Below are 27,540 nucleotides of genomic sequence, written 5' to 3' on the forward strand. Positions count from 1 at the left end.
TTCAGTTTAATTGCATGTATATTTTTATAAATTATATTTTATTTATAAATTTCTAATTTAATTGCATTTTGGACTGGAATATGGTCTCTATGACATTTTTGGATTTTATTAAAACTTTCTTAATGCTACAAACATAGTGATCTGAAGAAACACATGCACCCGAATGTTTATAGCCACAATGTCCACAATAGCCAAACTATGGAAGAGCCCAGATGTCCATCAACATATGAATGGATAAAGAAGATGTGAGATACACACACACACACACACACACACACACACACACAATGGAATAATATGCAGCCATCAAAAAACAAAATCTTGCCATTTGCAATGACATGAATGGAACTAGGTGATAGTATGCTAAGCGAAATAAGTCAATAAGAGAAAAACATTTATCATATGATCTCTCAGATATGGGGCATTTGAGAAGCAGCGCCATGCTAATGTCCTTCATGTTATTCCTTATGCTCCACAAGACCCTGCAATTGCACTACTGGGTATTTACCCCAAAGATACAGAGGTATTGAAAAGATGGGACATATGTATCCCAATGTTCATAGCGGCAATGGCCACAATTGCCAAATAGTGGGGAAAAACAAAACAAAAAAAAAAACCTTTCTTAATGTTTTAATATGTGATCAGCATTTTTAAATGTTCTGTGTGTATTTGAAAAAAAAAGTCTACGTTCTCCATTATTAGATGTAGGAATACATATAATTTCAAGCTTATTTTCAAGTTTTCAAAATTCTCTTTCGTCAATGAGTTGATAGCTCTGTAACCTACAGTTTTCTGAAATAAATACATTAAAATCTCCTCTGAATAGCATAGGATAAATCAATTCTTCTTATAACTGCATCGATCTTAACTTTACATGTTTTCAAGTTGCATTGCAAGGTCAACATAAATTCATGTTTATTATATCTTTTTTGTGAATATTTCTACTGTTTATATATAGTATATCCATTAGCCTTGGTATTTAACAAGCTAGTTAAAAACTCAATAGTTTAAAAGCGTAAATATGCATTATCGCTCACAAGTCTCTGGGTCAGCGAGGCAGTTGACTTGGGTCAGGCTCTGCTAACCTCAGCTGGGAATACTCACACTTCATGGTCAGATGGTGGGCTGATAGGGAGATGACTGCTCTAGGTTGGCCTCCTCAGTCACACACATTGTATCAGATGGCTGTCGGCAGTGACAGCAAATGTAACTGGGTCTCTCATCACCCAGTAGGTTAGCTCTGGCTTGTTCACATGGCACCATCAGGGTTCCGGAATCACAAAGGCTTCTTAAGACCTATGCTCATGGGTGCCTAGGTGGCTCAGTCAGTTAAGTGTCCAACTCTTGGTTTTGGTTCAGGTCAGTCTGAGGGTCATGAGATTGAGCCCCTTGTTGGGATCCACACAAGGCAAGGAGCCTGCTTAGGATTCTCTCTCTCTCCCTTTCCCTTTGCCCCTCCCCACTCCACTTGTGCACACACACTTACTCTCTCTCTCTCGTTCTCTCAAAAAAAAAAAAAAAAAAAAAAAAAAAAGACCCATTCTCAAACCTGGCCCAGTATTATTTCCAGAACATTCTCTGGGTCAAAGAAAGTCACAAACTAGCTCAGATTCAAGGAGTAAAGATAGAGACTCCTCTTGACAGGAGGACCAGCAAGATCACTTGCAAAGGGAAAACAAAGAACTGAGTACACTATTTATTTATTTTTGTTAAAGTGTAACTGACACACAATACTATATTGGTTTCTGGTGTACCACATAGTGAAGTGACAATTATATATATACATTACAAAATATTGAGCATACTATTCAAATTAATCTGTCACATGCAGTGTTTCTTCTTATCTCTAGTAATGCTTAAATATTAACATATTTATTAATCTTGATCTAATTATTTAATATTCTTTTCTATTTCTCTGAAAGTCCAAATTTATTGAATATCTGACTCCTACTTCCAATAGGACAAAACCTTGGCATGTGCTTAATCATTAGAATTGCCCCATTCCCTGGTTATATATACATATACATGGAATATTACTCAGCCATTAAAAACAGAATGAAAGTGGGTGGCTCAATGGATTAAGCCTCTGCCTTCGGCTCAGGTCATGATCTCAGGGTCTTGGGATCGAGCCCCACATCAGGCTCTCTGCTCAGCAGGGAGCCTGCTTCCCCATCTCTCTCTACCTACTTTCGATCTCTCTGTCTCTGTCAAATAAATAAATAAAAATGTTTTAAAAAGATTGAAATCCTGCCATTTGCAACAATACGGATGGGTCTGGAGGGTATTATGTATGCTAAACAAAATGAGTCAGTTGGAGAAAAACAAATACCATATGATTTCACTTATATGTGGAATTTAAGAAACAAAACAAGTGAACAAAGAAAAAAGAGACAAAAAACAGACTTAAATAGAGAGAAGAAACTTGTGGTTACCAAAAGGACAGTGGGGGTCAGAAATAAGTGATGGGATTTAAGGAGGGGACTTGTCATGATGAGCACTGGGTGTTATGTGGAAGTGTTGAATCATTGTATTGTACACAGGAAACTAATATAACACTGCCTGTTAATTACACTGGAATTAAAAAAAATTTAATGAAAAAAAAACCTGCCCCATTCTCATCTCATTTCCAAAATTTTACTTCCATCATTTTATTTCAATACAAAAAAAGTGTGCATATATATGAGTAGATTCTACTCTAAATGGTTAGTCACTTATATATTTCACCAATTTCTTCCTTCATGGTTTCTTCTTGAAACTTCTTCCTTCCATGTTCATTTTTCTTTTTGTACCATCTTGTATTCTTTCCACAAATATGTATGATTCGTAACTTCTTTTATTTTTTGTATGCCTAAAATATCTTTAGTTTTCTTTTGCTCTTGAATGCTTGTTTGGTTTCCTATATAATTCCAAGGTGAGAGCTATTTTATCTATGCACTTGGGGGGAGGGGAGAGGCAGAAAATCTATAAGCATTACTTCAAAGACAGAATTTCAAATATATCATTCTTGTGAAAAGGATAGGTTTTATAAGGAATTGATTTAAATGATTGATTAGAGGAAAATAATAAGTAAGGTAAAAATTACATGACACTCATGGAAAAATTTAAGTATGAGAAATACCTTTCTAAGCTATCTTAAGTTCCCATCTCCCTCATGCTCACACCAGCCAACTGCTTCACAAGGCCTCTGTGGGGGAGCTAGCTAGCTGTACTCTAAATTATAAATCTGTAGAAAGCAAAAGTTCAGAATTTGTGTCTCTACAGCCTTCTCCAAAATTCCCTGACACTTTGCAAAAGTGCCACCTTCATCATTTTCAGTTTAGGGAAGCAGTCCATGCAAGATCCATTTTAAAAGGAAGGAACTAGAAATAGTTGGTCATTGAGGCATGAAAAACACCTGGGGTATCTTCAAAGCCCCTAGGAGGAAAATTCCCATTGACAGGAGCAATTTAACCTTTGCTCCATCAATTTTGATTTTTAGAACTCCATTCCTTCCCTAACATCTGTTCTTCTCCAGTTCAGATGCAACTCACTAGTCCCCCCACCCCCTTTAATGCTATTAAATGAAGAAGTCACTGAAAATTTGATACCATGTCTCCCTTGACACAGCATCATGCTAAGCTGGACATCCACATGTAAGCATTTCCTGTCAAATGTCCATATGCTCCCATGACCAGACTGCACTTGTTTAGGGGAAAAGTCTACATAATGCTCAGAAAATTGTACTGAGTCAATACTCAGTGGGCAATCAATACTACAGAGGGAACCGGCATCTCCACTCTCTCTGGGCTTCTTTTCCCTCCCTAAAGTCAGACGGGCAAGGAAATTCGTCTTCCAGTTTCTAGGCTGAGGACTCCAGAAAAATGATGATGTCCCTTCAAGCCTCATCAGCAAGTAACAGAAGATTGGAAGCCATTCATAAAAATGAGAACATCTGATCTTGTTTAGTATAGAGGAAAATGAGCCCACTTCTATGTTGCTGTCGAAGTATACATTTCCTTTCTAGAAAACAGTCTGGTAACATCTATTTAGAAATATACATGCTAGGGCACCTGGGTGGTGCAGTTGGTTCAACCTCCAGCTCTTGGTTTCAGCTCAGGTCATGATCTCAGGTAGTGGGATCCAGTCCTGCGTCAGGCTCTACGCTCAGTGGGGAGTTGTGCCTACTTGAGCTCTCCCTCTCCCTCTTCCCCTCCCTCCACTCTGTGAGACAAATAAATAAACCTTTTAAAAAATAAAAGAATGCTGGTGCTTTCTCTCTAGCATTTGCATTATCTTGAGAGAATCTGGGGTATGAGGACAAATTTACATAGGGATATATACCATATGGTTATTTGTAATGGCAAAGCACGGGGAACAACTTAAATACTCATTTATAGGGAATTGGTTGAAGATTCATGCCATGAAATATTATGTAGCTATGTGTATGTGTGTACGTATATATATATACATATATGTGTGTATATATATGTGTATGTGTGTGTGTGTAATATATATATATATATATATATATATATATATATATATAATTTATTTATTTGACAGAGGGAGGTCAAGAGCACAAGTAGGCAGAACAGCAGTCAGAGTGAGAGGGAAAAGAAGGCTCCCTGCTGAGCAGGGAGCCTGACATGGGGCTTGATCCCAGGACCCCAGGATCATGGCCTGAGCTGAAGGCAGACGTTTAATCAAATGAGCCACCCAGGCGCCCCTATTATGTAGCTCTTAAAAATAAAGGCAAGTGTCTGTGTTGAACTGGAGGACTTGACCATGGTATGCTATTAAGTGGATAAAAATTATCAAGTGAAAAAAAGCAAGTTACAGAGTAATGTTAAAATATCATCCAATATTTTATTTAAAAAAGAAAAACTGAATATATAAGTATATGTAAATTTATACATGCACACACACATGAAAGAAGAAACACATGTGTGCATGTAAAAATCTGGAAGAATACCCCTCCACGGACACACAAAAAGTGTGACTGATGGTTAGTCTGAAGGAAAGGGACTGTAGGAAGGAAAGAGGGAAATTATTAACTTTAAATTGTCTTTCTTGTTTTACTTGACCTGTCAAAACAGCATGAATTGTTTTTATAATGTAAACATATAATAAAGTTATCATACTTGGAGCACAAAGTATTCTGATCCTGTAATATCAACAGCTGAAATAATACCATCAAACTATCATTCTTAAATTAAAGTCATCGATTTAATCATTCACTAATTCACCTCATGGACAGTGCATGTGGTCAGTCTTTATTTGGGGATTCCTGACTTGCACCAGGCACTTGCTGTATTCTCTTTGGTCTGCAGCTGGGACCAAAGCAGAGGCACGCACTTCCTTCACGGAACTTACAGTTTACAAGTTAGAAGAGACAGTAAACTAGTAAAGCCTATAAAAGAACTGTAGCAGAGGGCTACAAAATGAAAACATGGGATACCGTGCAAGAGTCACAGAGCTCCTCAGACTGTGTGACCAAGGAAAGCCACTCTAACGGGAACACACATAGACGGAGACCCAAAGCTTGAAATGCTTATTTGCTGAGAGTTTGCCAGAGCATCCTACCAACTGCACACAGTAGACCAGATGTAAGAAGCATGTGCAGCAGGAGGAGTGGAAGCGTTTGGTACACAAGGAGCTGGAAGAAGGCTCAGGGGGCCCGCTGAGCAAAGGAAGGTAGGATGAGATGGGGTCGGATGGAGGGTCACATATACCACGTAATGGAGTCGGCTTTTGTTGTGAAAGACACAGAAAAAGCTAATGCAGAGGACCGCCATGATAGGATTTATATTATGAGGCAGACGCTGTACAGATGCTAGTGATGCCACCCCCAACTTGGAGGGTCTCTGTCAACTGGTGGAGAAATTTAAACGGATGATGTAGTGTGGTGCCTCGACAGAGGTTCATGACACCTCTGCCTGAGAGAATCCAGGGAGGCTCCACCGATTTTCAATATGGGTCTTGAAGAATGATGAAGAATTTACCAGCCTGGGGCCAAGATGGCGGAGTCAAGCAGCACACTGCAGACAGATGACCAGTGTGCAAAGATATGCTTAAGTAAAAAGAACTTTGGGGGAAAAGAGACCTGCATTTCCATACAGTTCAAGAATCAGGCACAGAGGACCAAGGAGATAGGGAAAGGGACATAGGCAGGACACAGATTTTGAGGTCCATTGTATATAAGCCTACTTTTGGGAATTTATTCCACAGGACACACGATTCTTAAAACAGAAACATGTAACGATCAGTTTTAATAACCATAAACTATATTTCAGTTCAACACGCTATGAATCTTCAATTGTGCAATAAAAGAAGAAGATGTGATCATAATTTTTGAGTTGGATTTGCTCTCATATGGCAAATATATGTTTAACTCTATGAGAAGCTGCCAAAAAAAATTTCTGGAATATTTGTACCATCTTTAACTCCCACCAGCAAAGTCGGAGAGTTCTATTGACTCCGCTTCCTCTCCAACACTTGATATTGACACTCTTTCTAATTTTAGCCCTTCTGCTGGAACACAGAAGTATCTCATCATTACTGACATGCAGCGTCACTTCATACACTGATTGTCCATTCAGCTGTTTGAGACTCTCCCCCATGTTTCATTGCAATGTTTGGGTTTTTTATTATTGATGTGCACAAGTCTTAATACATCCTGGACCCTTTTGCTTTTACATCCATTATAATTCCAGGCAAAAGAACAGAAAGGAAAATGAAACTTGACAGAAAATGGAGAAGCAGAAGGGAATGAATTATGTATAGATTATCCAGTATGTCTCAGCCAATCTGCTGAGTAAACTACATTTGTTGTACAGCAGCCCTTGTACATCAGGTGTCATTGATCTCATTGAATAAATGAGGAAACTGGTTCTCAGAGGGGCTGGGAGACTAGGCCAAGATCAGTCAGGTAGCATGTGGCAGGATCCGCGCTGACCGGAATCCATGTCTTGACCTCTTGGGTATGAAGAAGCTTCCTCTCCAGATGGACGTCAGCTCACTCAAAATCCTGGGGTCGATGGAATTAATGTAACCTCTTTGGGCCACTCCCTAAAGAAAGCCATTTATTCTCAAATCCCTGCTTTAATTGGAGGATACTAATCTGCTAATGGCCCTTTCAACTAAGGCAAATGTCCAGCATCTTTCACCAAGGGACCATATCTGTCTGTACTGGCTTTCAAGGAGCTGCAAATCAATGCCTACCACTCCATCTGCTAATTCTCTGCCCCAAGGCGGTGTCCTCCAGTGGATAAGAGAACCAGTGCCTTCCCATTAACAGTAATAGGTGTCCGACAATCACATCCAAAACGGTCCTGTCCAACACAGGAGCTTCATGAGTGCTATGTGGGAGCAGAAAGGTGAAGGCTCCAACCGTAACCCCTGGCATCGGGATTGAACAGACACTGAGATTCTTAGAGGAGAATGGCGTCTCAGACAACCTAATCCAGTCCCTTCATATCACAGACAGGGAACTGATGAGTAAGTCCTTTTCTTAAGACACGAATCTGACATCATCCCTATCCTGCATGGCTTCTCACCAACTACAGAAAATAACCCTAATAGTAACAACAAAGAACACTGTATTTCATCTAATACAATCTTTCATCAGCTAGAACTTGTGCCATTCCTTGTTTACCCCTGAAAAGAGAAACTATCTGCCACATAAACTATGACACAGAGTCCTATGGGATGAGATAATCACACCTGCAACCCATTGCTTTGAAATGTTTTTCCTCTGTTTTGAGGAATTTGGAAATTTCCGTTGCCATGCTAGGTATTTGACTGGCTATTCTTTTACATAGGTTGTGGTAACAAAACATAACATAGTAACAATTGTCTCCTTCCTTAGGCCCTATAAGAGGCGCCTGGTTCTTGCTTTGCAATTAAATATCAAATTGTTATTCCACCAATGAATATCTGCTTCCCTAATTTAAAATCTAGCTCCTGCCACTCTGTTTCCATGCCTTCCTGCAGATACAATGACTTTTCAATCCAATACCAAATCATGGTGTATTCTTCTAGGTATATTTTACATAGTAACTAAATTCAACACCCATCGCATCAACAAGGCGCATAGTGCAGCTGAAGTCAGAACACCATGGACGGCTATGTCCAACTTCACATACACAGAGGCTAAGATAACCCCTTGATGTCCACTGCCTGGATGGCAGTTCTTATAAAACCATTCACCGTAAGTTACATCCGATGTTTAGAGAGGTTTTGCTAAAGAAGAAGAAAAATGTGCTTCTTGGAATCAGTGAAATGTAAGAGCGGGATGTACTGGGAACTTGATACATTCCAGGCATTTTTCCAAGTCCGCTTCAAGTCTACTAATTTAATTTTCACTACCTAAGTTCACATCGCAGAACTAGCCACCCAGTTAGGAGCAATGTTGCTCCTGAGATCTCCTCACCCTGTGCTATACTGACTTAATCTCATATCCCTCTCATTTAAGGACCTGGCCAACTGGGGCCTGTCTCTTCTCCGCAGGTTCAACTCACACAGCCTCTGTCCTTGAATTCCGGGCACCGTCAGTGCCTTCACACCCCACGCGGCCTCTTCCTTTCTTGTCTTTGCTCATGACCTTTCCTCTCTGGACCCCCACTGTCCATCTCTCCCTCATCTTTCAAGACTCCATTCCCAGGCTTTTTTCGCCCAGACACTCTCCGCGGTGGCTCCTCCCAGAACATGAGTAGGACACCTGCACTTCCCTCACTAAGAGCATTTACCACGACACTTTCCTCATCCTTGAAAAGAGCTGGTAGCCAATCCACGTGCACTGGCCAGGAGTCCTGATTAGATAAACCTTTGGGTTGGCAAGTCAGGGCCCTGTGACTGCCGGTCATCAGACACTGTGGCTAGCACTGCCTGTCTGTCTCTACTTACTAATGAACACTCTTCACAGCCTCACCACAGAGCCTTGCACCTGGCACAGAACCAGCACTCAGTCAATGATTACAGAAATGAATTCAATTGAAATCTTCCATGCTAACACGGCAAGATGCCGCAGAATGGGTCTGTCCATCCAGGCTTGGGTATTGAGGGAACAATCGTTGCAGGAGACATCCCATCTGCATTAGAGGGATTCCTCTGAGGACAGGAGGGAAGACAGGAAGAGCAACGTCTATCTGGGAGAAATAACGGACATCATGATATCAGACACAGAAGGGAACCCAGGAGAGGCAAGGCCACTGCTCATTCAGTGAATGTCAGAGCTGGGAATGTCAAACTTTCTGGCTTGATCTACCAATTTTAAGAGGGAGGAAAATGTGACCCAGGAGAGGTGGTTCCCAGGCTAAATCTCTCAGACCTCTGCAGCAGATCTGGGACCACTAGGTCCTCCGACCTGAGCCATCTGCTCCACCCCCTCAGGCCAAGAGGGCTGGTTCCTCAGCCTTTTCAAATTCAAAGGCAAGCATCACAGCAGGTGGGTTCCTATAAGTAGATGAGGAATTATAAAAAGACCACGTTCTTCTTGGAAGACTTTTTCTTTGGCCAGGAGCTTGCTTGCTACATTTAGGAACAAGATGAATGAATCACATGGAGTTATAAATGACTTTGAGAGATGTGCAGGAGGAAAGTGCTGGTGGACCCTCTCTGGACATCTTCACCAGCTTGCAATCTTAAAAATCCTGGCAGAAATCAGGTAGGCGATGAATCTGGGCTAAAAAGGAAAGCACTGGGACTGGTGGCAGCACCAAATCCAAATAAAAAATGGCAGAGAGCAGGAGCTTACCCCAAAGCACCTAGATTTTTAATCAACTAAAGAGAAAAAGTGGACGGATCCTGGGACTAAAAGAACAAAGAAGTCTCTAAAATCATGAGAGATGGGGGAAACTAGCAACATGACCAAGCCCCTACTTTGCACGGGGAACTTTACATGCCTGACTTGTTCATCCTTGCAGGAGTGCCACAAGTGGTTACGCCCTTTTCACAGATAAGGGAACAGAGGTTCAAATTGGTACATTATCGTGGCCAAGGTCTCAAAGCCAGTCAGTAGAGATATCAGTTAGAGGTTGGTCAGACAAACTGAAAACGGTCTAAGCGTTTTAAACTGAAAAGGATGAAGAGTGTGAATCCTAATACCAAACTGTGCAACCCAAGTAGTGAAAGTTGGGGGACTAATGGAGGGACCTACCTGTCACTAGCTTTCAGGTTGCCATTGTAGCTGGGGGATAAGGATTTCCATCCAAAGATGAGGACAATGCAGGAAGACACTGTCAAGGTCATTCTTTTTCCAAAGACCCAACGTGGAAACAATTGCTGGGGAACATGAGAAACCATTGTAGAGAATTTCACACTTGCAAAAACTGCTACTAGCAAAATGAAAATGGCTTCCATGTCCCTTCCTTCTGTGTATCATGCTCATGGATTTCACTGGAAGAACGCAGACCACACAGAAACCCTGCTGGTGGGCAAATGACAGAAATAGAGTTCTCAGTCTTCCAACCCCGCAATATAGGAAAGGACAAAGAGAGGCGTGGGGCTGTTGCTGGGCAGGGCGGGGGGCTAACAGATCATTTCTAGAACAGTAGTGGAGCTGGAAATCTCTCAGGTCTGTCTGATCCCAAAACTTACCTTTTTCCCTTCAACTATCCTCCTCATTTGAAGAAGATACATAGGAAGACAAGTATCAAAATTTCAAGTTTATTACAGGATGATAAGAAGCATCTGCACATTGCTTTTTTTTTTTTTAAGATTTATTTATTTTTTATTTTAGAAAGAGAGAGCATGTTTGTGGTGGGAGGGGGTTGGTCAGAGGAAGAGAGAGAGAGAAGCTTAAACAGGCTCTTTGCCTAGTGCAGAGCCCAATGCTGGCTGGGCTCAGTCTCATGACCCTGAGATCATGATCTGAGCTGAAACCAAGAGTCATGTGCTCAACTGACTGAGCCACCCAAGCCCCCCTTCACATTGCTTTATGAAAGAATAGAAAGGAATAAAGAATTAAATACTTCTTCAATATTTAAATTTAATAGTAGTAGGACTACGTATTGCCAGGAAAGTGGATCTGAAGTTAGCAAAGGATGCAGTTGAAAAGAGTTTATGAGTCATAATGGTTTACGGACGGGGTGCCTGGGTGGCTCAGTGGGTTAAGCCGCTGCCTTTGGCTCAGGTCATGATCCCAGGGTCCTGGGATCGAGCCCCGCATCGGGCTCTCTGCTCAGCAGGGAGCCTGCTTCCTCCCCTCTCTCTGCCTGCCTCTCTGCCTGCTTGTCATCTCTCTCTCTGTCAAATAAATAAATAAATAAATCTTTAAAAAAAAATAATGGTTTACGGATGCACGTGTAGGTATCCGTTCAGAAATCACTGAATCCTGAATTCATGTACATGGAGGAAAACCTAAAAATCTTACAGTCTGTTAACAACAATAAACCTGAATGCCTTCAAAGTTTATGAAGTGATTTTTTTTTTCCAGAACTGAACTGTTGAAGCAGATATCAACAATGCATGCAAAACCCAAGTGTGAAAACACATGGTGTATAATACCTGAAGACAAGATGTTTATGTTTTGTCACCAAACTTTTAAAAATGGGTACCAATGACACAATTCTATTGCTTTTTTTAAAAAAAACTTCATTTTCTTTTTTCAGTGCTCCAAGATTCATTGTTAATGCATTGCTCTTTGAGCTAAGGGAAATATTTCAGCAGATTAGCGAGGGAAATAAAAACGACAAGACAGTGCACAGGGTTTTACAAAACTTGGAAACTTGATCGACTTCCATAAAAGAAGGGGGTCAGAGGCTGTCCCGTGAACCTTGTGCCATCCCTTTATGACACAGACAGCGGTGGGAAAATGTAGGTGTTATTTGGGAAAGTGCTTCCCAACCAAAGTTTATGAAGTGATTTTACCTGTTATCAGAGTCAAAACTCACGACAACCCGGCAAGGGGTAAGATCGTCTATTACTCCTGCTCCAGGTCATAGGAGAATGGAAGCTGGAGCTGGTGCTGGGCCCCAGACAGGGTTCTGTGCTGACAACAGACAGGTCCTCCTGACTCCCAGCCAGCTCCCACCTTCCCCGCGGGCGGATCTGGGTCTGAGGTGTCCCTCTTCTGGAATACTCACACGGACTTCTTTATCTGACAACATTGTTGTGAGGACCGTCCGTGTCAATATGTGAATTAAACATCTCTTCTGCACTGTGTGCTGAATTCACTTAAAATTAAACCTGTGAGGAAGAAGCTTGGATAAAGTTAGAAGAGCCGTGCAAACAATTAGCATATCTACTTATTTTCTTGGCATTTGCCTTATTCTAATAAAAGCCAAATGTAGGGGGAACTTGGCTTGTTCTCATTTACTTAATTCTTGTTCACTAAAACTAGAGAGAGGTTTCTGCCATGAAGAACCTGAAAATACGATGGAGAAGGTAAAACGTGACCAGACAGGCCTCATCTGGCCCCCTTTCTCCCCAGACTCTCAGGGCCTTAGAGCTGTTGCATTAGTCAGCATTTTCCAGAGAAACAGCACCAGCAGGATGTACACATAGAAAGCGATTGATGATAAGGAATGGGCTCATGCAATGTGAGAGCTGAGAAGTCCCCCCACCCACCCCCGTCTGCCACCTGCAGAGAGCCCAGAAAAGCCAGTGGCCATTCGGTCCAAGCCTGAAGAGAGAACCTGGAACACCAATGGCAGGAGGGGACGGCTGTCCCAGTTCAAGAAAGATTGAATTCCTTCTCCCTCTGCATCTGTCTTCTATTCAGGCCCTCAGCAGATTGGATGATACCCACCCACACTGAGGAGGCCAGTTTGCATTACTGGAGCCACGGATTCAGATGCTAATTTCATCCAGAAACTCCCGACCGACACACCCAGAAATCACATTTCGTCAAAAAAACCTGAGCGCCACGTGATTCAGGCAGGTGGATACAAAAAATTAATCAGCCCAGTGGATTTCACGCAGAATACAATGAAATAATGTCTTGTCTTTTTTTTTTTTTTTTTTTTTTAGCTCCTATCTCATGGAGGTTTAATGGTGGTAGAGTGTTTGGGGGAGTAAGAAAGTTTGAATTAGTGGTGATGATTGAATAACATTGTGAGTGCAATTTAATTAATGCCATTGAGTTGCACACTTAAAATGGCTTACGTGGACATTTACATACATAATAAAAAATTAATTTTAAGAAAGGATTGCTATGGGTCAGGGACACTGGGCTTAAGGCTGGAATCCTTAAGGCAGTATCCAGGAAGGCTCCAACCCTGCCTCCCACTCATTCCTGTGAGGTCCCTAAGTTGAAAGGGACACCAAAAGGAGAAACAAGGCAAAGGAATATTTATTACCCAGCTAACTGGCTACAGTCACAGAAGATAACAACAAGAAAATGTCATTGGTCCTCCAGGGAACTGAAGGATGACAACATGGAGAGGAGCTGTTGACCGCAGGTGGGTAGAGCGTGTGTCCAAAGCCAGCAAAGAGTATAGACAGATCTGGCCACTGGCCAGGCATCGCTCCAGAGGCAGGCGATGGAGCAGGGCTGAGGAAGAACAAGCATGCCTGGCCTTGGAGAAAGACTAGAGGGGTGACCCCCTGAGGTACCTTCATAAAGGCCTCAATGGCCATGATAAGAAGTCATAATCTTGGACCATGATTAATCCCCACACGTTAGCCCTAGTGATGAGTTTTCTATTCCTTTAGTCTTTAACGGACAAGAAACTTGAGTCATAGCCTCATAACCAGTGGCACAACCAGGAGGAGATTTCCCATCGCCTGAGTCCCAGGCCCCTGCCTTTGCGAGAGTCAAGCGCCATGGCAAGGATGTCCAACTATTACAAATTCCTTGTGAGATTCCCTCATTCCATTTTTATTAAAAAAGTAGATGCTTCTTTCTTTTACTTTTATACTGCAGCCAACCCTTTTCCCAGTCCTCTGAAATCCAGCAGCTGTTATGACCAAAGATCGAAGGGCCAGAATAAACAATTAGCAAATGCAAGAATCTGGGCTCTGTTTATTCTTCTTTTGTGAGGGATAATCATGTGTTGGTTGAAGTGAGACCGTATGAGTCAATTATGTGTTGTCTGAGCAAAACCACTGTTATGGAATTCAGAAGTTACAGTTGAAACATGTTTGAAAATTCAAATATGGTATCACTTACTCCTGAGATTAATGATTACGATGAGGAGAACCATTTCATACCAAGGAAATCACCATGTTCCCTTCAGCAATAAATAACGGAATGTATACAGAGGGGTGACCCACTGTCCTGGTTTCCTAAAGACAAGAGGTTCCTTGGCTATGGGACTTTCAGCATGAAAACTAAAGTCCCAACTAACTGGGACAAGTTGGTCAGCTCATCTGTGCACCTGCTACATGCTAGACACCAGGAGGAAGTATAGAGAGAAGTGAAATACGATATTTTCCTTAAAAACATTACAATAATGGCAGAGGTATTCTTAATATTAGCATGCCTTCATCTCTGCATTTCCTTCTTTGTGCATGACCTCATCTTCCACCAGCCAAAGGCATCCTTTTGTCTTGGCCAAGAAGTAGAGGGACCAGCGGGACCAGGACTCTTGCAACAGTAATGCAGGGATACAGAATGTACATTAGGTATTCAGTGTTTGAATATGAAAACACAGTTTTCAAGATAGTAGTTTGAAAATCATCCTTTATTTCAAGATATATAGTATCGATTCCCTAAGTGTCCCTTCACATATCAAGAACCAGACCCGATAATGTGAACACTGAGTTCTTCGAAGGAAGGTAAGGAGAGTACTTAAGATATGAAAAAGGCGGAGTCCCAACAGACAGAGAGGAAATGACTCTTTTTCTGACCCAGGAGACAAAAGAAAATGAGGTAAGGGAGCAAGCAATTAGAAATGTGTGCACCACCGGCTTCTACGTTCAGGATTTCAAAATTGAAGGGGAGACAGTTTGAAGACCTTCCTGGTGTCTCGGCCACACCCCAACAAGGGACAGCCACACAGATTAGACTGGTGATTGCGCACAGACAGAGAAGAGCTAAAGTGGGCACTCCTGCACCTCCTTGGTCCGACCCTACCCCCGGTGGGAAATGGACCTAGAAGTCTCTGCCATCCGTGCAAGGAGGTCAGGCGTTAACCACAGGGCCCCCGCTGAACTTCAAGGTCAAGAGGTAAAGTGGCAGAGCCACACGGAGCACAAGAGTGGGCAGCCCTACCAGAGGCAGGAGAGAGGGCATGCAGCATGCCTGTGTGAGAGAAAGAGAAAGAAAACAAAGCCCACATTCGGCAGTTGCACCTCAGGGCCACCAGTGCAAGTGACTTGGAAACCATTCAAAACTACCCAGAGAGCACCCAAGTCACCTTCCACCCACAGATCCAAGACCTCCTTTCCCAGAGCCCCAAAGGCACACAAGTCCCTCTCCTTACCAGACGCCATCTTTGGGAGAAAGGGGGTGAGGGGTTGGTAGGGAATGCTGAGTGACTGAGCAGTTACCAAAATGAACTGCTGGAAAGTAAGAGAGAATGTTTTAACCAGGAACACTTAGCATTTACTTGCAAATAAAATTCTTTCTATCCTATCCCCTCTTCTCTCTCTCCCAACCGTCTACCCTGTGTGGCCAGAGCTCAAGAAGATCTCATCAGTTATTGGAAACAAGGAAACTCCTTTTTTTTTTTTTTTTTTTTTGCACATATAAAAAGTGGTAAGACCTTTTTTGACCCTTCCTCATAATTAATAGATCAAAGAAAATCACAAAGAGGATATGTACAATTTGAAAAAGAGAAAGCATAATTTAAAGATACATCATTTCGCTACTTGCTGGGTATGCCTTGAAAAGAAAGGCACATCTGAAGGGAGGAAGACTTCCGGAAGACTCTCTTATCACTTCAGAGGCTGGTTGTGTGGCAGCCACAAATGACCCCCAAATTTCAGCGGTTCAGATCCACAGACCATTATTTCTGTCCTTGCCACGTGACTCTTGTGGGATTGTGGGTCTGTGTTCACCATACTGCTCCAGGGACCCAGGCTGATGGAATAGTCTGCATCCGGCCCTTTGTCAGTCCCTGTGGAAAGAGTTCTAAGTGATCTCAAACCTATAATTTAATGCTTCAGCTCCAAGAGCCGCAACCGCTTCTACTCACAACTCATTGGCTGGTGCTTAACCCCAGGGCTCCACTCATGCACAAGGAGGCCAGGAAGCCTGATGCTGCCATATGCCTGGAAATATTCAGCAAACCAGATGTAAAGTGAGACTTTGTTAATTCCTTATCTTGTGTTCTTTCAACATCATGTAACTCAAAGTCAAACCGGCTGCATGTACAAGCTTATTAATACACTAAAGTTTTCATCTACAGCAGACAGTAAAGTGTAATACTAGTTACAATATTAGACTAAATTCTTTGAGGTCCGAATCTGCGTTATATTTGTCTCTTTAATCAGTAGATAGTGTTCATCAATGAAGATTCTTTACTACAAGTAATACTAAACTGTGTTCAAATAATTTGTAAAACGGAAATTGATTGCCTTATATCAATCTATTTATCAAAAGATCTGGGTTTCAGGTAAGGCTGTATCCAGGTCTCAAATAATGTGATCAAGACTGCTCCTCCCTTTGTTTTCCAGCTCTACCTTCATTCTCAGGCAACTCTCCACTTGAGGTCACAAGGTGTTTGGCAGCATGGTTCAAAGATAACTCCTCTAATTGAGTTACATGTTCATTTTTTAGTCAATCACAGTAACCAGAGGTATGGATTCTCTGGAATGGCTTACAACGGTCACTCCAAAAAATGGGGATGGTTGTCATCAAAAATGGGTAACTAGGAATGCCTGAATGGCTCAGTCAGTTAAGCATCTGTCTTCAGCTCAGATCATGATCCCAGGCTCTGGGATTGAGTCCTGCACTGGGCTCCCTGCTCAGCTTCTTCCTCTGCCTGCTGCTCCCCCAGCTTGTTTGTGCTCTTGTCTCTCGCTCTCTCTTCCTCTCCCTCTCTTTCAAATGAATAAAAATCTTTTTTTTTTAAATTTTAATGGGTAACTTTTATTGAACACTTAGTAAGTGCCAGGTATGCCCCCAAACTCCTACATACTCACTTAATCCTGATAGTAGTCTTATTAAACAAGGAAGAAGGAGTAAGGTTGTGAGCAAGGAGGCCTCATGGTCTGCCGCATCACGCAGCATGGCTACTGCTGCTGAGGCTCCGTGAGAATGAGGATGCCATGACAATGCCCTTTGCCTGGTCCCAGTGACTCTAGTCACTTCCCCGGGACTTTTGCCACCACGAGGCACCTCCCCTCTATCACTCTCCCTTGTCACCCTAGGCACTAACTTCCACAAGAGGCATCCATATGAAAGCCCTACACCCTTCGAGATGCCAGAGCCCCTCCAAGCAGCTAACACAATTGCTCGCTCATCGTGTTCCTGGCACTGCCATCATGTACCAACCCTTCTTGCAACATGATGACCAGAAACTCTGATTATCCACATTTTATTGGCGAGGAAGCTAGGCAGTAAGAGGTGAAGTAAATTAGCCAGGATCATGCACTAACCAGTGGCAGCACATGGATTTGAAGCCATATCTATTGAATTCTGGATTCTTATTCTTAACTTAATACTTAGTTAAGTATTCTTAACTACTTTCAGTGCCATTTTGCATGGATATGGAGGGCAAAAGATTTCTCTCTCCTTTTGCATTTCTCTGGTAGTTGAGCAACAAAGCAGCACCCGCTAGGTGTTATCTCAGAGTGTTAGTGAAAACAATTCTACCAACTCATAACTTACAGCCTTTCTCCCTCACACACCCCCGCCTCAAGATTCCTTGGCTATGAGACAATAATGTCAGGCCAGAAATCAAAGCCCAAATATGGGTGCCATATTGCTTTCCAAGTCAGCCTCCCCTCCACTACCTAAGGCTTTGTTACAAAGACCAGACCAGTTTCCTCCACCATTCTGTTTCTGCTTCTAGCAGAATGACTTCTCCACAAAGCTCCTCAGCCCCTCGTGCAATAGCCCCCCACCCCACCCCCATCATTGTGAGCTGCCCAAATATGTCAGAATTTTCCACAGCAGAAGTTACTTAGGCTCAAGCTGGTTCCTATTAATTCTCATTATTCTACTTAATAATAGGAACACAAAGGCCTTACATTATTTTTTTTGTAAAGTACCATATAAACTGTATCCTGTTTAGACAGAGAAGAAAAAAAAGCTACATAAAAACAACATTCTGGAAGATACTTCCATGATTTTCTTCACCTGAACACAAAAACTTGAAATTTCCAAAGGGTCTATCCAGCCTCTTACTTGGAGGGAATCTGTAACTTAAGATGTTATTAGCAATCCCAGTAATAGCTGGGTGCACAGGGATTTCTGTAAAATTAACTCAAATCCCCTCTCTAAGGTCTGTGGAAGCACAGAACCCTCTTTGTGACTTCTTGTGCCTTCCCAGAGCTCTCACAAGTACCTCTAGTCAATGCCTCTGTCTTCACTTGTTATCACTGAATGGACCCACGTCACTCAGACTCCACCCCTCACCCATTTTTTTTAAAGATTTTATTTATTTATTTATTTATTTATTTATTTGACAGAGATCACAAGTAGGCAGAGAAGCAGGCAGCGAGAGGAGGAAGCAGGTGCCCTCTGAGCAGAGAGCCCGATACGGGGCTCGATCCCAGGACTCGGGGATCATGACCTGAGCGGAAGGCAGTGGCTATAACCCACTGAGCCACCCAGGCGCCCCTGACCCGATTTTCACAAGAGACCCACTCCCAGCAGACATTCCTGAGCTTACTTAATCTACAGTAAATATCCTTCAGTGTTAAAATAAATTTAATATATAAAAATCAAAAATCATAATATTAACTTCAACAACAAATAAATGTTATTTAAATTCACTGAATGCGAGTCACAGTAGATCAAACTACACCACTGTGTCTGAATTCTCTGACTGCTGTAAGAAAATACCACACACAGGGAGGGGCTTCAACAGCAAACGTTTATGGTTCACAGTTTTGGAGGCTGGGAAGTCAGAGATCAGCGTGCCGGCATGGTCAGAGTCTGGTGACAGCCCTCTTCCTGTCTTGCAAGTGGCCACCACCTTGCTGTGTCCTCATATGGCCTCTCCTTGGAGCGTACATGGCTGGGCAAGAGTCAGAACCGTGAGAGACTATGGACTCGGAAAAACAATCTGAGGGTCTTGAAGGGGCGGGGGGTGGGAGGTTGGGGAACCAGGTGGTGGGTATTAGAGAGGGCACTGATTGCATGGAGCACTGGGTGTGGTGCAAAAAACAATGAATACTGTTACACTGAAAAGAAATTTTAAAAAAAGAAAGAAAGAAAGAAAAAGAAAAAGAAATAACCTACTTTCCGCCAAGAACAGGCTGGTGCGCCGCTTCACCACGAGGTGGCAGTATCCGAGACCTTTGGCGCTTCCTTCCCCATCGAAAGCAATAGGGGAAAATAGCACAATATTAAAACGCAGCCAGCAAATAATGAGGATCCAGCGCTTCAATGGAATAAATATTTTCTCACAAAGCAGAACTTGCCAAGAGTATGTGACCTGCTTTATACCCAGATATTACACGATAAAATGACTGAACACCTGGCTAATCCCAGAGCAGGGGTCTCAGGGAGGTTGGAAGAAATGATTTTATTTCTGCAGAAAACAAAAAACAATGGCAGGAGTAAAGGAGAAACTGTAAGGGATGCAACACTTAAGATAAAAGATGTTGCCTTCGAACCTCCTCCTAGGAAAAGAGGAGAATCAGAAATCTAGTACCAACCAGCGTGACTGGAACCCAACCTAAAACAAAGGCCAGTATAAACAGACCTTTTTACTGTACGGAGTCAGATGTGCTGCAGATTGTATCATTTGTTCCCTGTGGTTTAAGTTGGCAAATATGTACCAAGCATCTCTCATGCACCAGGCCCAAGGTTAAAAACGTTATGGCTCAATGTAGAAAGAATTTTAAGATTGTCCTGACACCATGGAAGCATCCAGGGGAGGTAGGGGGACATTGAGCCTTCTCCGGGGGTAACATTTCAGTTGAGCCCAGGGGAAGTTGGCCTGTCTCATTGGGTGGTAGGTGGTGGGGCACAAGATAAGGGTTGGAGAGGCACTGAGAGAAGTAGGAAAATTAACAAATACCCAGAGGAATGAATAACTACATTTGAACATCAACATCCTATTCAGAAGACCAGGGAAGAAGCAGCCAAGAAGGTGCCAGAAAACTCAGCAGAGCTGTGTTTGCCGAGAGAACCTGTGCAAGATAGGTAACAAATCCCCAAAGGCTTTCAAGAGAAGGATGAGACCCGTCGGTGCGAATCAGAAAGGTCTCTCGGGGGGCACTCAGTTGGAGAGACCAGTTAGGAGGAGTTTGTCCTGGTCCAAGTGACCCACGGTAACCTAAACTATGGTAGTGCTGGGGAGGATGAAGGGTAGGGGCAGATGGCAGAGATATTTGGGAGGCCAGTAGACACAAATGAGAAGATTCCAGAATGAGTTGTCAGCTGGCTGGGGAAGAAACAGAAGGAGAAAGCAGAGGAAGGAAAAGAAGGTAACCCAGATTGTTAAGAACACAGAAACAGGCCCAAAATTGCGCTGAGTGGGCGGGTGGAGCACTGAGGATTTGACCAGGATAAAGATACAGGTTGCACAGGAAAGGATTTACTTGCCAAGAAAAGTTTGACCCTTACCCCAGCTTCTGGGAGGAAACCACTGAAGCCTTGGGATGTCTGTCCTCCCTAGAAAGAATCTTGGCCCATACCTGATGTTTCAGGCGAGCACTATGGTTTGGGGTGGGAGATCCTGGCCATGTGGTATCTCCTTGACATCTGGAGAAGCTGGAAACCAAGGTCAACCACACAGGGCTGTCCACGGGGAGAAGGCAGCTAACATCCCATGCCTGGGATGCTCCTGGGCCCTGTGTGTCTCTTCTCTTTGCTCATTCTGATCAGCACCCCTTTCACTTTAATAAAGCATTACTGAGTAGTCCAGCTTTTCCGAGTTCTGAGTTCTGCAGTTCCTTCTAGAGAACCGCTGGACCTGAATTTGGTCTTGAGACATTCCAAACTGCACAATGCTAAGAACCAACAGGAGACCCGGTTGGAACGATGATAATCACGACAGTGACCTCACACTGTACCAGTAGCTTAACAGACATATTTTATAATCCTCAAAATAATCCCCAAACAGGAATAATCATTTCCATTTCATAGATGAGAGACTATAGATGAGGTTTATATGTGTGTCGCAAATGATTGATCAAGCACTTTATAATTAGGGTTTGAATCGGGTCACCTGACTTCAAAGCAGATGCTTCCAATATCAGGCGTATGGTGCAGCAGAAGGGCTAATATTGTGACATATTAACAAGGTTTGGTTTGGTTTATTTCTGCAGTCTTGTAACTCTGCATTTAAGCAGCAGGTAGAACAGTCAATGATTATTGGCTCAGGGAAGAAATTGACCCAGAAAAGTGAAGCTGGAACAAAGGATGCAGTTGGAAGTGTTCGGTTTTTAAACTCCAAACCCATCCAGCTCCTGGCCCAAGAGAGAAGAATGCATGATGAGGGCTGAGTAAGCTCTGGTCTCCCTGAGACCTCATGAAGCTTGCCTGGGCTCAAACAAAGATGGAGGAGTAGGAAAGGGATCTTGGGTCCTGCCACCACTCTGGCAAGTCCAGGGAGAGGGTGAGGTGGCCAAACCCCAGGAGAGGTTTAGAGAACCCAGCAACAGGAGGAGCTCAAGCTTGGAACGGCATGGCAACTGAAGAAATATTTGCTTGGCAGACTTCAATATGCCTGGGAGGCAGCCACACAGAGCCCTCAAGCCTCAAACCTCAAGTGAAGTGGCCCATGAGAACAGCAGAATGAGCCCAAGAAATGGCATTCCCTTTATAGCAGAGTGGGGCAACCTCTGTTGTAGAATGTTCTCCCTTCACAGAGACCCAGAAGGCAAAAGGAGACTCATGCTCAGGGACAAGAAAGGACAGAGCAAGGGACTAGTGGCTGAAGACCAGACGGGAGCGTCCCATGCGGTGTTAACACATGAGCTTCAGTGCTCCCTCCACTCAGTTCCCTGGAGCTCAGCAAACCCCTCAGAATTCGGCCACACGTCCACGCAAAGATGCCCAAAGGGATGGAATGTTGTTTCCACCTCCTCACCCTAACAGACGCTCAAAACCTGAACCAGATTCCCTTGTAGAAAAACCAAGCTGTTTGGGGGACACCTGAAGTCTTGAACCCAGACTAACACCTGCAGCCTAGCTGTCTACCTGTTTTATTGTTTTATGGGAGGGGGGACGGATGGGTGATCTGCCCTGGGGTTCCAGCACAAACTAAGACAAGAGCAGCATAGAGCTCCATGAAACTCCTTCCCTGCTGCTCTGTGTATCGGCGATGACAACCCGTTGGTCACACTCTACATTAGTCCGCCCGGTCCCGGAGAGTGTTCATTCCTGTGTCCTCAGAAGTGGTTCACAGTGACATCTCCAGGGGAACATCTAGGAGGACACCTGGCATGCCCAGTGATGGCTCCATTCAGGATTACGAAGGATGGACAGAGCTTCCCGGAGCGGGCTCCAGGTTTCAGAAAAGCCCTGGACTGGAGGTCAGGGGGCTTGGGGCTCCCATCCATGCTTTCCCATAATCAGCAGTGACCTTGGGCACAAAAGTCAACCTGTGTTAGCTTCCATGTCCTGTCTTAAAATAGAGGTGGTGGGTGCTTCACGGCTTTGTCACCGGAGCAAAGTGAGGAGGGAATGAGGTCAGGCACAGAAACGCTGCCGTGCGAACGGAGAAGAGCTCGATGTGGACCCCCGTCCTGGCGCTCCTTTCTTCTGAGCTTCATCCACCTGAGGGGTCAGGGCTGTGTCTCGTTTCTTGGAGTGCGCACCCACCCCCATCCACTGTGTGAGAATACAGGAAGACAAAGTCCCAGCCTTCAAGAGCCCTCCGTCCAACAATTCCCCGCACCAAGCCCTCTGCGGGCTTCCTGCCTGACTCAGGCCAGTGCCCAAGTCCTTCCAGGGTCTACAGCAGGCTCCCCAGGACCCCAACTGGTGCCTCTCTCCAACCTGGGATGACCTGGGATGTCACTGCTCCTCGGGCTCCCCCATGCTGCCCTCTTGCTGCTCTCAAATGCTCAACGTCGGTTCCAGCCTCAAGGCTGTCGTCCTTGAGGTTCCCTCTGCCAGGGACACCCTTCCCTCAGGTCTCATCAGACCTGCTCACTCACTTTCTTCGTCCTCGGAGCAACAGTAGTGCCAAAGGCTTCCTCCGCTCTATTCTCTTGCTTGGCAAACAGCTCGTCTTTCCGTTTTCAGCTTGAACGTGGGTCAAATACACATATGATCATCCTGTCTCCCTGTCCCTCATCCTCCCTCCCCACACATTACCCTCTCCCCACCTCCTCCTCTGTTGGAAGTCCAGCCTTTATACCTTAAGCCCCACAGACTACAGAAGGGTGTAAGACCTTGGCAAACAGCAGGCAAACCTTCTCTCTGCATTGTCTCTCTACCTGAGTTCCCTTTGAATTGTTCCCTGCTCACAGCTTCCTTTGGGGATTTTAACACTTTGAAAGGCAAGTTTAAAAAAGGGTAATGATAACTAGCAGGCTCCCAGATGTCTCAGAAAAAAAAAGGGCGGGGGGGCTTCCTCAGTTGCCAGGCCAGCTGTGTGACTAGCTCTGCAAATCACAGCCTCTCCCTGTGCTCCCAGCTCCTCGCCAGTAACACTCAAAGGCTTTTACCTGGAGGGTCGCTAAAAGTTCTCCCAGTTCTGACAACTCCTTGGCAATCAAACACTGCCAGACATTCAGCTTCTTTACTTACATTTCCTGTCCCTCCGAGCCACCTAGGATCTATCAAATCTGAAGTCTGGTGTACCTTGTACACAATCAAAACCCACAAGGGAAGAGTGCCCCAGTTTACTGAGTAATCTCTGCCTGATACCGCTTTTCTGATCCTGTCACCAAAGCCCATTTCTCTGGCCCAGCAATTTTCTTTGCATCCAGGTTCAGTGAAACAAAAGAATTTTCTTCAGGCTAACAAGGTTAGGGAAGGGCTGGGATTCTAGACAGATCCGCACACACATAGCTCCATTTGAAAGACTTTCCTATTGTTTTTGGAAGCCCTAAGAAAATTCAGCATATACTCAACTATTTTTTTTTTAAATAGTCTCGTGAAAATGAGTCAGTTTATGGTGTGTTTTGAACTGAGTTTTACATTCCTGTGGGCTGGTAGCTCTTGAAATTGGCTAAACCCTACCTCCAGAGGAGTTGACTAACTTGAAAGACTCTGACACCAATTTCTGAAAACCAGAAACCCAAGTCTCATGGTCTTGAGACGATTCCATCGGGACTCACCGTGGTGACCTCAGGTAAACCTTCTCAGCCCAGAGCCAAGCCCTGCCCATGCCTCCTGTCCATTAATGCTCTCACCCTGCGCCAGGATCACGGCTGCATCACCACCCACCCCTAAACGAAGTGGCCTCAGACAAGGACATTGATGTGCTGTGGAACTTGTAGTACAGAGCAGGGTTCCATGGGAACACTTGTCTCTGCTCCGCTGAGTGTCTGCTGGGGTCTGGAATCATCTGAAGTCTCCTTCGCTCGCTTGGCTCCTGGGCTGGGAAGACTCCAGCAGCTGGGAACGGAGTAACTGTGGGGTGTCTCTCCATGTTCTATCTAACACGCCCTCTAGGACTTCCTCCAGGTCACCTCAGGGCTCCCAAGAGAGTGTGCCGGATGGAAGCCATTTTGTTTTTTATGACCCAACCTCAAATGTCATGAGGGGTCAGTTCTGCCAGAGTCTGTTGGTCAAGGCAGTCCTAAAGAGCCAGCAAAGTCCAAGGACAAGAGACATAGACATCTGCCCCACCGCCCTCCACACCCCAGTGGAGGCATGTCACATCCACAGCATAGAAAGAGCATGTGGGAGAGAGAGACTGATGGTGTTGCCATCTTTGAAAAAGAAAACCGACCTCCCCCTGCTAATCTGTCAGGTAGACATCAGGGCCCCCAATGATGGATGAAGTGAATGAGTCTAAGGAAAAGTGACTTACCCCAGGGCCACTTGGTGAACAGGTGTCAGGGCCAAGATTTAGGAGAAAGGGAGCCTGGAGGATGGAAGGTTTGGGGAGTAGGGGTGAGAAGCTCCCCAGCCATCCCTGAGTCCCTGCAAAGGGGAAGGATAGAACAGTCCCAACACAAGAGAAAGACCCATGGGGATGGAAATTATCTTACTCTTTGTTTTACCCAGGAGACAGAGTGGTAAGGCAGGCAAAGTTTGGGTACCAGCATTGGCTCTAGGTTGAAGCCGTGGGATCTTGGTCGAGGCTCCTAAACTCCCTGAGCCTCAAATTCCTCCTCTATTAGATGGTAAGAATGACACCTTCTGATTAGTCTTCATGGAGGATTCCAGAATCTTGTGTGTAAAGTTCCTGGTGTATAGGGAGAAATCAGACCATGGTCACTTCGATTTTCATACAGATGTTTATAAAACTGAAGAGGGTCTGGGAGTCAGTGTTTGTGTTAAAATCCTCGGGTGGCTTCAGGTGGACGGTCTGCCAGGACCTCGGATGTGTGTGTCCATGAGAAGGAGGACAAAGCTGGGTGTGAGCAGAGACAGTGTAGGGGAGAAAGTGTTTGCCTGTGGGAAGGGCAAAGCAGCATCCGTACATGGGTGTGGATGTTGGAACCAGAAAACTCTATTTGAACTTGGTCAAATTGCTTACTCTCTCTCATTTCCTTACCTGTAAAATTAACCTAAATGTACTGACCTGGTGATATTGGTAAATAAATGAAATAATGAATAGAAACAACAGGCAAACTGCCTGGCCTGTACTAAAATTTCAATAGGTTTTAGTTCTTTCACTCTCCTTCCTTGAAGTCTGAGAAAGAATAACATTTTGCTCATCGTTACATTAGCTTCCATATTCAATGAAGTTTTTGAGTTGAAGATACACCGTTCGTCCCAATGGGCTGGCCTGGATCATGTAGCCATGCGTTCAACACTTATTTATTGAGCACCTACCACGGGCCAGACACCGTGCTGGCTGCCCAACACACCCCTGAGAAACCAGAACACAGTCATTGCCCTTGAGTTGCTTGGAGTATGGAAGGGAAGATTCAGCCGAAACTTTCCAGCTACAGGATAGAAATAAGCCTTTTCATTTACTTCTTAATATCCCTGTTAAAGTCTGGTTCTTATATGTTAACTCTATAACCGCCATCAATGTGGGTCATGCAAGTGAGGGCAGGCAGGATGGAAGGCACTGCTCCCCGAATTCAGGGCTCGGTCTTGTTCTGCTCCCTGGCCCCCCCAGCAACCTTCCTGGGTTTTAGGACAGCTGGAGGCAGAATCACCTGAGCGGAGAAGGGGGAAGTGGACTGAGACCTGCCAGCATCCCTGCCTCCTCCTCCCTCTGTGGGTCCCCTGTCTGCCACCGTCTACTTTACGGTACAAACACCCCTGTGCTTTCGCTTCTGCTCTATCCCCAAAATCTGCTCTCCACAAGAGATGGGTTCACATTTTACATAGAAATTTCTCTAATGGGCTCACAACTCTGCAAGTTAAATTGCATTGTCTCCTCTTTACATAAGGCTCTGAGACCTTAAGGTGGGTTTGGGGTGGAGGGGGGAGGGGTCAGAGATGGTGGGGGCAGAGGGAGAGAGAGAATCTTCAGCAGGCTCCACCCAGCACAGAGCCCCATCTCATGACCTTGAGATTGTGACCTGAGCCGAAATCAAGAGTCATATGCTTAAACTAACTCAGCCACCCTGGCACCCCGGAGATGTAGGTGTTTTAAGGGTCAAGCCAGCAAATGGTAGAGCTGAATTTGAAGGCAGCGTCACCAGTTCCAAGTTCATCTGGGTATCAGTTCAGTTCTGTTGAACAAGCATTTCACACACCCCTGCCTTATTCCAAGCACTAGGGAACCACTGATGAACGAGACGCGCTTGCTGCCCCCCGGGGCTCACGTGCTAGCAGAGAAGACAGGCACACCAGGAGGAATTTACATTTAAGATAAATGGAGATAATGCACAGAAAATGCTTGTCCTGCCACCTGGCACATAGAAAGCTCTCAGTCAAGGTCAACTGTGACTGTACGTGCAAAGGGAAAAGGAAAGGAGGGAGGCCATGGAACACAAATAAAGATCGACAGCCCTCACGTGGCGGCACCACGATTTCTCCATCCAGACTGATCTACACTTGAGCTCAGTTTGTATTCAGTTAAGAGCATCATTTAGGAGAGATGCAGAGAAAGACTGGAACAGCTCCTGGTAGAATGTCCCGAGGCTAGAGGACCTGAACTCTACCAAGGAGGACTCCTAAGGGAAGGAAGGATGTTGACCCTGAGGCAGAGAAGACCAAGGGTCCCTTAAGAATTTCATTTGCCCTCGGGGTGCCTGGGTGGCTCAGTCATTAAGCATCTTCGGCTCAGGTCATGATCTGAGGTTCCTGAGATTGAGCCCTACACAGGGCTCAGCGGAAAACGTTCTTCTCCCTCTCCCACTCCTCCTGCTTGTATTACCTCTCTTGCTGTCTCTCTCTCTCTCTGTCAAATAAATAAATAAAATCTTCAAATAAATAAATAAATAAATAATAAAATTTAAGTTCCGTTCTAAGGA

The sequence above is a fragment of the Mustela lutreola genome, chromosome 3, assembly GCF_030435805.1.
Source record: "Mustela lutreola isolate mMusLut2 chromosome 3, mMusLut2.pri, whole genome shotgun sequence".
Classification (NCBI taxonomy): domain Eukaryota; kingdom Metazoa; phylum Chordata; class Mammalia; order Carnivora; family Mustelidae; genus Mustela; species Mustela lutreola.